The sequence below is a fragment of the Acomys minous genome (assembly GCF_964271855.1).
Source record: "Acomys minous genome assembly, chromosome: 2".
Lineage (NCBI taxonomy): Eukaryota > Metazoa > Chordata > Mammalia > Rodentia > Muridae > Acomys > Acomys minous.
This window is the reverse complement of record NC_140484.1, coordinates 111,159,966-111,174,703: the sequence shown is the minus strand read 5'-3', so window position 1 is coordinate 111,174,703 and position 14,738 is coordinate 111,159,966.

The following is a 14,738-nucleotide window of genomic DNA, read 5'->3' as shown; positions in this document are numbered from 1 at the left end:
CGTTCTGACTGTTTTAAGATGAAATCTCAAAGTACTTTTAATTTGCATTTCCCTGATGGCTAAGGATGTCGAACATGTCTTGAAGGGTTTCTCAACCATTTGTGCTCATCTTTTAAGAGCTCTGTACCCCACTTATGAATTGAATGATCTTTTTTCTTTCTCTTTCTTTCTTTCTTTCTTTCTTTCTTAAGGTTTTTTAAGACAGGGTTTCCCTGTGTAGCCTTGTCTATACTGGACTCACTTTGTAGGTCAGGCTGGCCTTGAACTCACAAAGATCCACCTGACTCTGCCTCCCGAGTGCTGGGATTAAAGCCATCACACCCAGCTTGAATGATTTTTCTTAATGTTTAGTTTTTTCTTCATATATCTTAGATACTGATGCTCTATCAGATGTGTAACTGGTAAAGATCTTTTCCCATTCTATAGGCTGCCGTTTTGCCCAAATTGTGGTGTCCTTTGCCACACAGAAGTTTTTCAGCTTCATGAGGTCCCATTTATTAATAATTGATCGTATTGTCTAAGCTATTAATATCCTGTTCAGAAACTTTTTGGGGGGGGGGCATGCTTCAAGACAGGGTTTCTCTGTGTAACAGCCCTGGCTGTCCTGTACTCTTTTGTAAACCAGCCTGGCCTCGAGCTCACAGTGATCCGCAGTGTCCTCTTCAATTTCTTCCTTCAGTTCCTTAAAGTTTTTAATTATACAACTGTTTCATTTTTTTGGTTAGAGTTATCCCAGGATTGCTCTTTGTCTTTTAGTTAATTTGGCTAAGGCGTTGTCAATCCTGTTGGGTTTTTCCATGCTCTAAGAACCAACTCTTTGTTTCACTGATTTTTTGTATGTATTAAGCTCAGTGATTTAAGTCCTGAGTTTGATTCTTTTTTTTTTTTTAACACTTATTCTTTTGGGGATATTATTTCTTCTTGTTCTAGAGATTGCAGATGTGCTGGTAAGTTACAAATATAAGAACTCTCCAGTGTTTTCCAGGAGGCACTCAGGGCAGTGAACTTGCATCATTTGTCCCATAGGTTTGGGTATGTTGTGTTTCTATTTTCATTCAATTCAAAAAAGTTTTAGTTTCTGTTTTGACCCATTTTTCATTCACTATTGAGTTGTTTGATTTCCTTGACTTTATATAATTTCTGCTGTTTCTGTTGGTGGTGGTGGTATCTAACTTCATCCATGGATTAAATAGAGGTATGGTGCTATTTTAATTTTTGTATATATATTTGTTGAGACTTACAAAGTGTCCTAGCATGGCATTAATTTTTGAGAAAGTCCCTTGAGCTTCTGAGAAAAAAGTATAATCGCAGTGTTTGGGTGAAGTAGTCTGTAGATGTCTGCTAGGTCCACTTGATTTATGACATTATGCAACGCCAGCATTCCACTGTTTAGTTTTTGTCTGGATGACCTGTTAATTGGCAAGAGTGGAGTGTTGAAGTCATTCATGTCCACTGTGTGAGGGTCAATATCTGGCTTTAGCTGTGGCAATGTTTCTTTTATGCATGTTGGTGCCTTTGTCTTTGATACATAAGTGATTAGAATTGCAATATCATGCTCATGGATCTTTCCTTTAATGAGTTTATAGTGTCCTTTCCTATTTTTTCTGTTTACCTTTGGTTTGATGACTTTTTTATAAGATATTAAAAGCCTACACCTTCTTGCTTCTTATGTCTATTTGCTCTGAATGTCTTTTTCTATGCTTTTACCCTGAAATGATAGCTATTGTTATTTATAAGTTGTGTTTCTCGGATGCAGTAGAGAGGTTGATCCTTTTTGCTTTGTTTGTTTTTTAATAATTTCTTTATTTTTAGTGCATTGGTGTTTTGGCTGCATGTATGTCTGTGAAAGAATGTCATATCTTGGAGTTATAGACAGCTGTGAACTGTCATGTGGGTGCTAGGAATTAAATCCTGGTCCTCTGGAAGAACAGTCAGTGCTCTTAACCACTGAGCTATCTCTCCAGCCTTTGATTCTGTTTTTCAATCCAATCTGTTAGTCTGTTTCTTTGTATTGATAAAATATTTACATTTTATCAATATTAACTGATTTGGTTTTGTTTTTTAGGGTTTTGGTTTTTTTGGTTTTGTTGTTGTTGTTTGTTTGTTTTTGTTTTTGTTTTTGAGACAGGGTTTCTCTGTGTAGCCTGGGCTGGCCTGGACTAACTTTATAGACCAGGCCAGCCTCGAACTCACAGCGATCCACCTGCCTCTGCCTCCCAAGTGCTGGGATTAAAGGTGTGCACTGCTACCACCCAGCTTTTTTTTTTTTTCCTTCTTTTTTTTAGGGTTTTCTTGTTTGTTGGTATTTGGTTTTGTTTTGTTTGGTTTGATTTGGTTTGGTTTTAGGGTTTTGGTTTTTAAAGACAAGTTTTCTCTGGGTAGCTCTCATTGTCCTGGATCTCACTCTTCAGAAGAGGCCAGCCTCAAACTCAGAGATCTGCCTGCCCCTGGCTCTGGATGTTTTTATATTTTACATTTTCTTTTACTAGGCTATCAGTTTCTTCTATCTTGTTTTCAAGACCCCAAGTCCTCTCTTCCATGTCTTTTAATCTGTTAGGTTTTTGTTTTGATATCTTAAGTTTTTCATTTCAGTTTGGGTTTTCTTTATTGGTTCTTTTTCTGCTTTCATGTCTTGAAATGTTTTCATTATTTTATTCAACTATATTTTCACAAGTCTTCACTCAGGCATTTATTCATAGCCTTTCCAATATCCTTGAACATATTCACAACTACATTTCTTGGGGCCTATTACAATACAGCTAATGGCTTCTGGAGGAAGCATATTGTCCTGGCTGTCCACATTTATGTTTTTGTGCTGGGATTTAGGCACCTCGAGTTATGATGGCTTAAGCGTTTCTTGATGTAGATAATCTGGTCTCATCTTTGTTGGCTGGGTGTTCACTCTTTGGTTGCTGCTCTCCACTTGGGATCCTAGGCAAGTGTGGGGGTGGTGGCGTCCCTAGTAGAAAGCGTATCCATGGGTCAGTGGGTGACAGAAAGCAATGGACATAGGCTTGATGGAAAGGCTAAGAGGGTCTGTGGGAAAGAACTAGAGAGACCCTGACCACCGCTAAAGGCAAGGCCTTGGGTGTCGGGTATGTGGTGGAAGGTGGGGTTCCTCCAAGTGAGCTGCAATAGTATCAAGAATATGTCTAGAGAGGAGACAGGGTAAAAAGGGTTAAAGGGACCCTGTACCTGCGTCTTGAGTTTGGGTGGAGAAGGGGCACCTGAGAAGAGGCTGCGGCAGGGCTGAGGGTGAGACTGGCGATCCAGATCAAAAAGAAGGGCAGAAAGAATAGTGAAAATCGCCCCCAGTCCCATCCTGGTGCAGGCACTTGTTGAGGGAGGGTGCCAGGTGGAACGTGTTTCCGGAGACTGGTGCCTGACGGGAAGGAATGCAGATGGGCTACAAAGGAAGGCGGAAGCATCCGGCTCTTTGTCTCGGACAGGCTCCTAGCGTTAGCTGACACTTGCTTCTTTTTGAGTAGACTGAGTTCTCACATAGATTTTCTTAGTTCATCCTTACGAGGTGATTAATTTTTCCAGGTCCTCTCTTTCTTGTGAAATTATTTCCAAACACTGTTCACCCCTCCGCACACTCACTCTAACCTCTCTTTGTCAGTATTTAAAACTGACTGTGGTGACACTCTGCTGTAGTCTCAGCACTTAGAAGATGGAGGCCAGATGGAGTTCAAGGGCAGCTTCAGCCATGTAGCTAAATCAAAGTGAGCCTTGGCCACATGCTAGAAAAGCAAAAAGTTGGCACAAGGGGAAGACATGATACTCCTACTTGTAGTCCTGACTCTGCCACAAAGGACAAACCAACCTGGTCACTCCTTAAGAGACAGACCCTAAGCTGGGCAGCGGTGGCACACGCCTTTAATCTCAGCACTCGGGAGGCAGTGTGTTCGAGGCCAGCCTGGTCTATAAAGTGAGTCCAGGACAGCCAAGGCTACACAGAGGAAACCCTGTCTTGAAAACAAACAAACAAACAAAGCAAAAACAAAAACAAAAAGAGACAGACCCAAAAGCAAAGAGCCTGACCAGAAGTCGTTGGTAGCCTCGTGTTTGACCTTCTCTTAGGACCTGGCTTACTTGCTACAAAGACAGCAGTGATGTATTCCCGAGCTGTTGCCTCATGATCAGAGATAGTGCCATTCCATTACCCCACCTCCCTGGGAACTATAGGGGACTGCCTAAGATACCAAGTACCAAGAGGCTAGCACCACCGTGTCTATGAATTCGCCTAAAAGTCTTTGTTCAGTGTAGATTAAGATCCACTACATCGGAAATTCTGGGATTCTGCGTTTCTGAACAAGGTCCTGTCTGCTGCTGTCTTAGGACCCTACTTTGCAAGGCAAGGGTCTAATCTACATCCTGAAGACAAGCCCACCTTAGGAACTGCTAAACAGTGGGTGGCATCTCTCTTTATTCAGATTCAACTGAAAAAGGCCCTATGTCAGAGAAACTGTCCTTAGCCCCTCAATCTTTCATGCAAGAACATTAAATTATGTATTGATTCACATGGGGCTTTGCAGGCTTTGTTCTCATGTATAATTTTATCCAGTATTATTAGTCAATTTAAATTTGGTGTACGGATTTTTTTTTTTTTTTTGGTCATTTCTTGGGATCAAAATTCATAGATTTGCATATACTTACCAAGCATACCTCTTCCTATGTCCCTAGCCCAATAATTATCTTCATAACCAAGTTCTCTGACTTCCCTTGGGTATCTTCAAGTACACAAGATTTCTAAAGACAAATGGCTTCTCTGCCCAAGCAGACCGTACATAACTTTCAGCCTGGTGCCACCCTGAAGGAATTCACTGTTTAGAAAATTTGCCAAGATGCTCTCCGTGTATACTAACCTGAGCACAGCTCATTTTTTGTTACTCGTTTTGTTTCTGTATTTTGGAAGACAGAGTCTATGTAGCCCAGCCTGGCCTCAAACTTGCTTGAAGATGGTGTTGTGTTCCTGATCCTCCTGCCTCTACTTCTCCAGTGCTGGAATCACAGGTATGTGCCACCACGACTCCATAACAGCCCGTTTTTTAGAGAGAGAAAAAAATGGTACACTGAGCAAGCCACAGCATGGGTGGAGAAAAAAATTTCATTAAAACCCTTTGTGGAGATGCATACCTACACATACACACACTAAATAAATAAATAAATACATGTGAAAATAAATAAAAAACAAAACCTCTTGCTGGAGGCCAGCAACATAGTTCATCAGGCAAACAACCTGTGGGTTGAGACTGCTTTGGGGGGACAAACGACACTTTCACAGGGGTCGAATATGAGACATCCTGCATATCAAATATTTGCATTACGATTCATAACAGTAGCTAATTATAGTTACAAAAATAATTTTATGGCTGGGGGTCACCGCAATGTGAAGAATTGTATTAAAAGGTTCTTGATACCAAGCCTGATTTTCTTTTTGTTTTTTTTTTTTAAGACAGGGTTTCTCTAAGCAGCTTTAGCTGTCCTGGACTCACTTTGTACACCAAGCTGGCCTCGAACTCAGAGATCTGCTTGCCTCTGCCTCTGGAGTGCTAGGATTAAAGGCCTGTGCCACCACACCTGGCAATTGTTTGATTTTCATCCTGGGAACTATGTGATGGAAAGGGAGATGTAACTCTGGAAAGTTGTTTTCTAATCTTCATACAAGTGTCCTAGCATATGCACATGCATGCACATACGTGTGCAGAAGCACACACATCAACACACACAAATATGTATCATTAAAAACAAAAACTTCATTGGAATGCTTTCTTTACATTCACTTTTTTACAGGACAGAAATTAAAATGACCTGGTGCACATTTAGGCACAAATACACTTCATGTATATGAATATTGCCTAAAACATGTCATCTTTGTTGCAGGGTGGGCTGCGACCACTGCACTTTGCTCATCTGAAGCGGGAACGTCCAGATGTGCAGAATGGCTACAAACGCAATCCAGTGCATTTGCTACACCCATGTTACAATACCAAAAGGTTAGCTGGACACCTCTAAAGTAACCCAGTCCCCAGCGGAAGCTATTCCTGACAGTATGGAAAGCATAACAAAAGATGATTTTCAGAAAGCTGAAAATTGATCTACCAAGTGACCTGACTATTTCACTGCTTGGAAATATCTCAAGAAGAAATGAGATTAACATATAAAGCAGTTACCTAAATACGTATGTTGATTGCAGTACTATTCACCGTAGTCGTAGTCAAGAAATGGGATAAAGGAAGGTGTGGTGTCACACTGTCACACACCTTTAATCTCTGCCCTCGGGGAGGAAGAAGCAGGAGGATCACTGTGAGTTTGAAGCTAGCCTGGTCTACTAAAGGAGTCCAGGACAGCCAAATACAGGGTGTCAGGCATGGTTGGCAGGCAGATCGCTGTGAGGTCGAGGCCAGCCTGGTCTACAAAGCGAGTCCAGGACAGCTGAGGCTACACTGAGAAACCCTGTCTTGAAAAACCAAAAAAAAAAAAAAAAAAAAAAAAAAAGTACAGCATATATGTGTGAATATTATTCAGCTTTTTTTTTTTTTAATGAAATTCTAGGGCTGAAGAGATGGCTTATGACTGAGGGTGCTTTCTTGACCTATCAGGAGAACTGAAATTCAAATCCGAGTATACACAATGGATATCTCCCAAAGCCTGTAATTTTAACTACAAGGGTCTAATGCCCTTTCTGGCCTATCTAGACGCCTGGACACACACACACATACACACACACACACACACACACACACACACACACACACACACACACATTCTCTCTCTCTCTCTCTCTCTCATACACACACACACAAATAATATTAAAACATTCTCTTCACATTACTCTTCTTTCCTATGGCAAATATTCCACCTGAAAGCAGTTAGGTGATGCATCTACTTGCCATCTCTTTCACTGTAATGTGAGCTACCTGGCAGCAGCTTCCTTTACCCCTCGGCTCCTCTAGCACTGCCTGGCGCTCAGTAAGGACTCAATAAAAGCAGTGCATGAGTGACTTTGTAGACAAAGAGCTACTGTGGAGCCCCTTCAAGTTAACTGCCCCCGTACTAAAGGTGTGGCCTTCAGAGCACAGCACAGCTCTACACAGGGTGTTCACCTTCACAGAAAGGAGTTTTGGGTTTAACCATTCTCACTTTCCCTGAATACGTTGTAAGCCAGGAAAGATGTCAGGGCCTTAATCTAGTAGTGGAAGGACTTTTTATCTCTCCAGTTGACTTGTAGCTATCAAATTGATTTATAAGGCTGTTATGCCTAAAAACACAAGAAAAATAAACCCTACTTTACAGTCCCTGGCAATACCTAAGCAAAGGATTAAAAAAAAAAAAGTCAACACAGTTGGAAGAATACAGTTTCTTTTGAGGCCGATATTTCCTGAAATGTTTGCCCTCATAAAAGATAATGCTGGAACAAACTTGTCCCAGAGCTCTCATTTGTGCAGCGCTGGACATTTTCTTACTTTTGTGCTAGAAATAGAATCTTGATGTTGCCTTTTCTACTTCTCCTTTCGGGCATTTGTTTAGTGTGAGGTCAACTCTGCCACATCCCCAATTCTCCCTGGTCTTCGTGCTCAACCCACAGCCAGCAAAAGATACACCTCACTCATAGGACACAGTGATCAAGTCAGGATGGGACATGGGATACTAGACATTCCAATTGGAGGCAAGAGAACTAAGTTACATACACACACACACACACACACACACACACACACACACACACGAACTATTAGGGACTTTGGGACTTTCTTGGATACAATCTTTGCTGTGACACTAATCTAAGGATATGCTTGTCAGATCTTGTTGGCATGAGCAAAGAACACTTAGAATCTCTAGGAACCATAATAGAAAAGTAAAGTAAATAAGCCAGCTGTACCCAATGTGGAAACAATATGCACGTTTTCAATTCCATAAGCCTGTAAAGTTAGATTGCAGGTGCAGGTTTCCCCCAGTTTTTTGTTTTGTTTGGTTTTTTGGTTTTTTTGTTTTGTTTGGTTTTGGTTTTGTTTGGTTTTGGTTTTTCAAGACAGGGTTTCTTTTTGTAGCCTTGGCTGTCCTAGACTCACTTTGTAGACCAAGCTGACCTTGAACTCACAGGGATCTACCTGCCTCTGCCTCTGCCTCCCGGGTGCTGGGATTAAAGGCGTGTGCCACCACACCTGGCCTTTTTTTTTTTTTTTTAAAGGTTTCCCCTGTTCTGCAACCACAAGTATTAATTGACACAAGACTATGATGAGCTGGTTAGTTCTGTCTGTCTGACCGGTGATGTCTGGTCAGTTCCGTCACCTACTAGCAATTAACTGTTGACTGTTTACTGTGTGTCAGGAGAGTGACTTGTCCAGGATTACAGGTAAAAGATAAGGGTCTTTTCCTCTAGGAATTTACAGTCAAGCAAGGGGAAAGAGTAGGCAAACCAAAGACCAAATGTGTCCTTTAAAAAGCAAATAGAGGACCGGGCATGGTGGTGCACGACTTTAATCCCAGCATTCTGGGAGGCAGAGGCAGGCAGATTGCTGTGAGTTCAAGGCCAGCCTGGTCTACAAAGTGAGTCTAGAGCAGCCAAGGCTACACAGAGAAACCTTGTCTCAAAAAACCAAAACATAAAAATAAAAAGCAAAGACAGGACTGGAGAGATGCCTCAGTGGTTAGGATCATTTGTTGCTCTTCCAAAGGACCTATGTTAGGATGTCAACACCTATATAGTGACACACAGCCACCCATAACTCCCGTTCCAGAGGGTGCACTGCCGCCTTCTGACCTCTGCAGGAGGGTGAGAGTGAGAAGAAAGGATTTGTATTATTTTGACCAAAAAACAAAAAACAAAAAAACAAAACAAAACAAACCCTCCCCATCCCCCGAGGTGATCAGCTTAACAGGAGGAAGGTTGCTAGACATGGTGGCTCACACGAGAACAGCAGCAAGTTCAAGGCCAGCCTGAGCTACATAGTAATACCCTGCTTCAGAAAAAGCAAATAAGTGCCAGGCACGGTGGCGCACGCCTTTAATCCCAGCACTCGGGAGGCAGAGGCAGGGGGATCGCTGTGAGTTCGAAGCCAGCCTGGTCTACAAAGCGAGTCCAGGACGGCCAAAACTACACAGAGAGACCCTGTCTTGAAAAAAAAAATCATTCATTGTGTGTTTTGCATAAGTAGTACATCTCGATTCATAATCTAAATGTTCAAAAGGCTGAATGCTACTGTGATGTTGAACAAAGACCAGGGTGCCTGATTCCGTATTATTCAGCTTGTCATCGCTGTGACAAAGCACCATAGCCCCGGTATTTGAGAGCCTATGGGAGGAGGATCATGAGCCCAAGGCCAGCCTGGGCTACACAGTGAGAGCTTAAGGAGAAGAGATTTAGTCTGACTCAGCATTTCAGAGCCTTCCATGCCTGTCTGCTGGTGCACGGTGTTTAATGGTGGGGCGGGCCACCACGGCAGGAGAGCAAAGCAGTTCACAGCAGCCAGGAAGTAGAAAAATGAACAAGAAAGGGGCCGGGAAGGAGATATTACCTTCAAAGGAGTGACCTGCTTCTTCCATCCTGTCCACCTCCTAATAATTCATCTGTCTACTAACTGATCAATCCGTTGGTGAAATTAGCACCTTATAAGTAAACTTACTCTGATGGCCTGACCAGCTGGAGATACAGCTCTGTGAGTTTTGTTGTTGCTTGTTTACTTGTTTGTTTGTTGGTTGGTTGGTTTGGCACTGGGGACCAAACCTAGAGCCTCTCACATACTAAGGACAAGCCTCTACCATGCAGCTAATTCCCCCAGTCCCTTCCTCTAACTGGGAATTCCTTCCAAACATAAACATTTGCTAAAGGCCGGCTATAAGGTCTACATTGCCTTTCTTCCACTTGCATTTATTTATTTATTTTTGTTGTTGTTGTTTGTGGTTTTTGTTTTGTTTTGTTTTCTTTGAGACAGGGTTTCTCTGTGTAGCCTTGGCTGTGTAGTCCTGGACTCACTTTGTAGATCAGGCTGGCCTCAAACTCACAGCAGTCCACCTGCCTCTGCCTCCTGAGTGCTGGGATTAAAGGTGTACACCACCACGCCCAGCTGCATTTATTTATTTCACTTTACATCCCATTCATAGCCCCCCCTCCCTCCTCTCCTCCTGGTCCCCCCTTTTCTCCCCGCTCCTCTTACCTCCCTTCTCCTCAGAAAAGGGGATCCCAGCCACCACCAACCTACCCAGGCACATCAAGTTGCATTTGGACTGGGCACATCCTCTACCCTTGGGACCTGGAGAGGCAGTCCTGCCAGGGGGGAGTGATCAAAAAGCAGGCAAGAGAGTCCATGTCAAAAGACCCATATGAAAACCAAACTGCGCCAGGTGTTGGCGCACACCTTTAATCCCAGCACTCAGGAGGCAGAGGCAGGCGGATTGCTGTGAGTTCGAGGCCAGCCTGGTCTACAAAGCGAGTCCAGGACAGCCAAGGATACACAGAGAAACTCTGTCTTGAAAAAGACAAAGCAAAAACAACCCAGAATTTTTCTCTCACTCTTTCCTTCTTCACAATAACTCTTATGTTGGCTTATGAGTATTGAAGGTTTAAGGGAGATGAAGCAGCCTGCTCCAAGTCCCACTGCAATCAGTTGGCACAGTTTATCTTCCAAGAACTGAAGATGAATAAAAGTTGTCAAACTTTTTTTTTTTTTTTGAGACACGGTCTCTCTATTATGTAGCCCTTGCTGTCTTGAAACTTGCTATGTAGACCAGGCTGGCCTCAAATTCACAGAGACCTGCCCGGCTATGCCTCCCAAGTCCTGGGACTAAAGGTGTGCACCACCACACCAGGCTCCCTACGTTACAGTCATCCGGGCACAGGTCTTCCCTCAGGGGAGCCTCTCTTCTCTCCTCTTCCTCCACTTAAGATTCTGGGTGTTGGTCTTGTCTGCTGAGTGGGTGTGTTCTGTGAAAGCGTTAAATCAACTGAGCCAGGCTTAGAAAACACTTTTCCTATAACACATTTCAGTAATTTTTGCATGTACAAACTAGACAAGTGGTTAGGATTATATGCTGTTTTGCTGGTAAATGTGCACCGAATAGCATTAGCCTTGTTATCTTCAGGTCTGACAATACTAATAGTCAGAAACCCTGTCTTGAAAAACCAAAACCAAACCAAACCAAAACCCCACAATACTAATATTCTTAGGAAGCTGGGTTCCCATTTATTGCATGTAGTCCTCCAGGGTAGTTGTACCGATTTGTGATTTACACACTTCCCTCCTGTCAGGGCATCAGGTGTCTAACCTCTCTGATTTAAGTTCTTCTCATAGGAAAGAGAAGGGCAGAAGGTTTAGAAGTAATTGGAGTTTCGTGTAAGTCTTGGAGTCTCAAATTCTTTCACTTAGAGGTACCACTCCAAGTTGACAGCCTCACTATGATGACACAACAGCCTGCAAATAATCCTTAGCATGCTGTCCCGCACAGTGCAAATACCCTCGCCCACTTTAATTCCTTCAACTTCCCTGGTTAGAGACAATATATTGGAGCCAATTTTATTTGTAGAAAAAGTAGTATTAGGGAAGTGCAGGACTGGGGAGATGGCTTAGGCACTAAACCACTTGTCTCACAAGGATGGGGACCTGGGCCCCTGTGAAAAACAGGCATGCATGCACCTGTAGTCTCAGTAATGGTGGGAAAGGCAAGAGCGACAGGCAGACTCATAAAGCTCCCGTCAGCTAGCCTAGCCTACCTGCTACGGTTCCAGGCCAAGGAGAAACCTTATCTCAAACAATAGGTAGGAAGGAAATGGAAGAATGACGTTAGAGGTTGCCCTCTGATCTCCACACTCATATTTCCACAAGTACACACACACACACACACACACACACACACACACACACACACACACACACACTGCCTGGAATCATGGACCCTATCACAATTATAATACAGACTCTCCAACCTTAAGTGTTCCCGGTCTTGTATTAACCTCCCCCATAGACATGGCTGCCACCCAGACTCCTGCTCTTAGAGGCATCCCAGCCTTTGATTAATGCACACCAGATGCACCACTTATTAACAGAACAATTTATTTAAAATTTGAAAACCTTGCTTTCCTCTGTAACAACCTTTCTAGTAATAGGTTGGCTTAAAGGCTACCCCTGGGACCCTATTAGCCTTCTACCATCATTATATATAGGTGGTAGAGGATCGGGGGCTGTTGGGATGATGAAGGCAGAATATCACAATGGCTCCAGGATTAAGGGACCACCCGGACTGGATCTCAATGTCATTATTTTATTTCTCAGTCTGGGGTGGGGGCGGGGGTGAGTTCATTTTTCAGTGTAGAGAAAGGTCCAAAGAGTCTCTATTAGTTCCTAGTAATTACAAAGACAAAAAGCCCTTTAGGGTACTAACATTGTTTTATTTGGTTAGGGTTGGTTTAGGATTTACTCCGCACAAGTTCCAGTGTGGAGAAGATGAGAGCTGTCGCTCTGACTCTGGGGAGATTCACGGGCAGGCTCCCTGTTACACATTTCCTCCTACTGCCCTTCTCTTTATGCCCAGCCTTTTCCAGTTTATTCAGCTGCTCTCATAATTATCCCCAATTATTTACAATGGCAGGCTTCTGGAGCTGCAGTTAGAGAAACACCTTGTTTTTTGAGCCTTAAACATCACTTAGTGGAAATGGACTCCAACAGCTCACGTGGAGCTTAAGCCCAGGTTTTCTTGGAGAATTTTTTTTTTCGTTAGATTTGCTTTCATCTTTACTGTCTTATTTTTCTGCCACTTTCCAGAAGTTGTACTATTTAAGCAGAGACACCGAGACGGGTGTGGTAATGCACACACCTGCAATCCTAGCACTTGGGCGTTGAAGATGAAGTAAAAGGATCATCACCCGTTTAGGACCAGCCTGGGCTATACTTTAAGACTGTTCAAAAAAAGAAAAAAAAAACTTTAAACATGTAAATATGAACATAAGTAGACACATAAATAAAGGAGAGAAGTTGGGTCTGGCTCAGCATTGTCAAACCCAATGACCTGGGTTTCATCCTCAGACTTGTCATGGTGGGAGGGTAAAACGGGCTACCAAAAGCTGTCTTCTGACCTTTACATGTGCTGCGGCACTAGCACGCACACACGCACACTCATGTGTACATTCATACATACAAATATAAATACATACATACATACACGCACACACACACACACACAATTCATGTAATACATTTTTAAACATTTAAGTCATGTACACCTAACTTAAAAATTACTAGTTATACTGGGCTTGGTGGCACATGCCATTAATCCCAGCACTTAAGAGACAGAGGCATGTGCATTGCTGTGAGTTCGAGGCCAGCCTGATCTACATAGTGAGTCCAGGACAGCCAAGGCTACTCAGAGAAACCCTGTCTCGAAACCCTCCCCCTGCCCCCCCCAAAAGATTTGTCTTCTCAAGCCTGGCTGGTGGCGCACACCTGTAATCCCAGCACTAGAGAGGCAGAGGCAGGCAGAGCTCTGTGAGTTCAAGGCCAGGTACGTATACAAAGCAAGTCCAGGACAGCCAAGGCTACACAGAGAAATACTATCTCAGGCAACAGGAGTAGGGTGACGCAGGGAGAAGCTTTGTCTTCCCATAAATTCATGTCGATGGGAGTGCAGAGCGTATGTCTCTGGCAAAGAATAATAATTAATTCCAGTGCAAAACATGTCTCCAAATTCAGTTTACATTAATTTACAAAGTTTCTGGAGCTTAAGGGTCTGTAGGCTGTTTAGATAGAAAGCTCCTTTTTTTTTTTTTTTTTTTTTTGCGGGGTGGGAGGGGGTTTGGTTTTCGAGACAGGGTTTCTCTGTGTAGCCTTGGTTTTCTTGGGCTTGCTTTGTAGATCAGGCTAGCCTCGAATTCACAGCGACGCACCTGCCTCTGCCTCCCAAGTCTGGGATTAAAGGTGTGCACGACCACGCCCGGCTGGAAATCTCCTTCTTTAATATCTTATTTTTCTTTAGGCAGGAAGTTTCTGTGTCTGGGTCTGTTGTTAGGGGTATGATGAAGCTGACATTGGAAACCAACTTCTCTGGCTTTCCCGTGTGCTCTGCAGGACTCCTCCAGGACCACAACACCAGCCTGGAACAGCTGAGGCATCCAGCCTCATGCTCTAGGCAGCTTCTGGGTCCTCAGACATGACAGCATGTAGCCAGCCATTGCCAGGCTAGCCCAGCTCTATTATATGAGTTATTCTAATAAGTCCTCTTTGTAATATATATTCATCTTATTGGTTCTGCTCCCCTAAGAATCAGGACTAATGTAGTAACCATAGTCATAATTTCTTTCTCAAACTTACTCCTTTCCCTATCGTCCATCCTTAGGTTCAAGTTGTGTCTCGTCTGGGGACGCTTCCGGTTTCTTCCGACACCTATTCCTATCTTCCAGACTGATGCTGAGGGATGCCACTTTCTGCTGACTCCACAGCTTTGCTTGTCTGGAGCGTGTCCTTGAGTTCCCTCTGTCCTGCCTGTTGATATACTTACCTCTATCCAGAATACCCTCCAACAACATGACACGTGACAGATCAGTGCAAGAAGGCTCCGAGTGCGGAAGTCAGCTACTGATTTACTGGGAGGATTCCAGTCGGCCACTGTCTTGTAGGAAAGTGCTATTGGGTCTCATTTTTAATCAGTTGGGTCTCATTTCTTCACAGTTAAGTATAGCTTGACACCAAGACCTCCATGGCTTAGGAAACCCCGGAAGCAGTTATGGGCTGGAAAAGCCGTCCTTT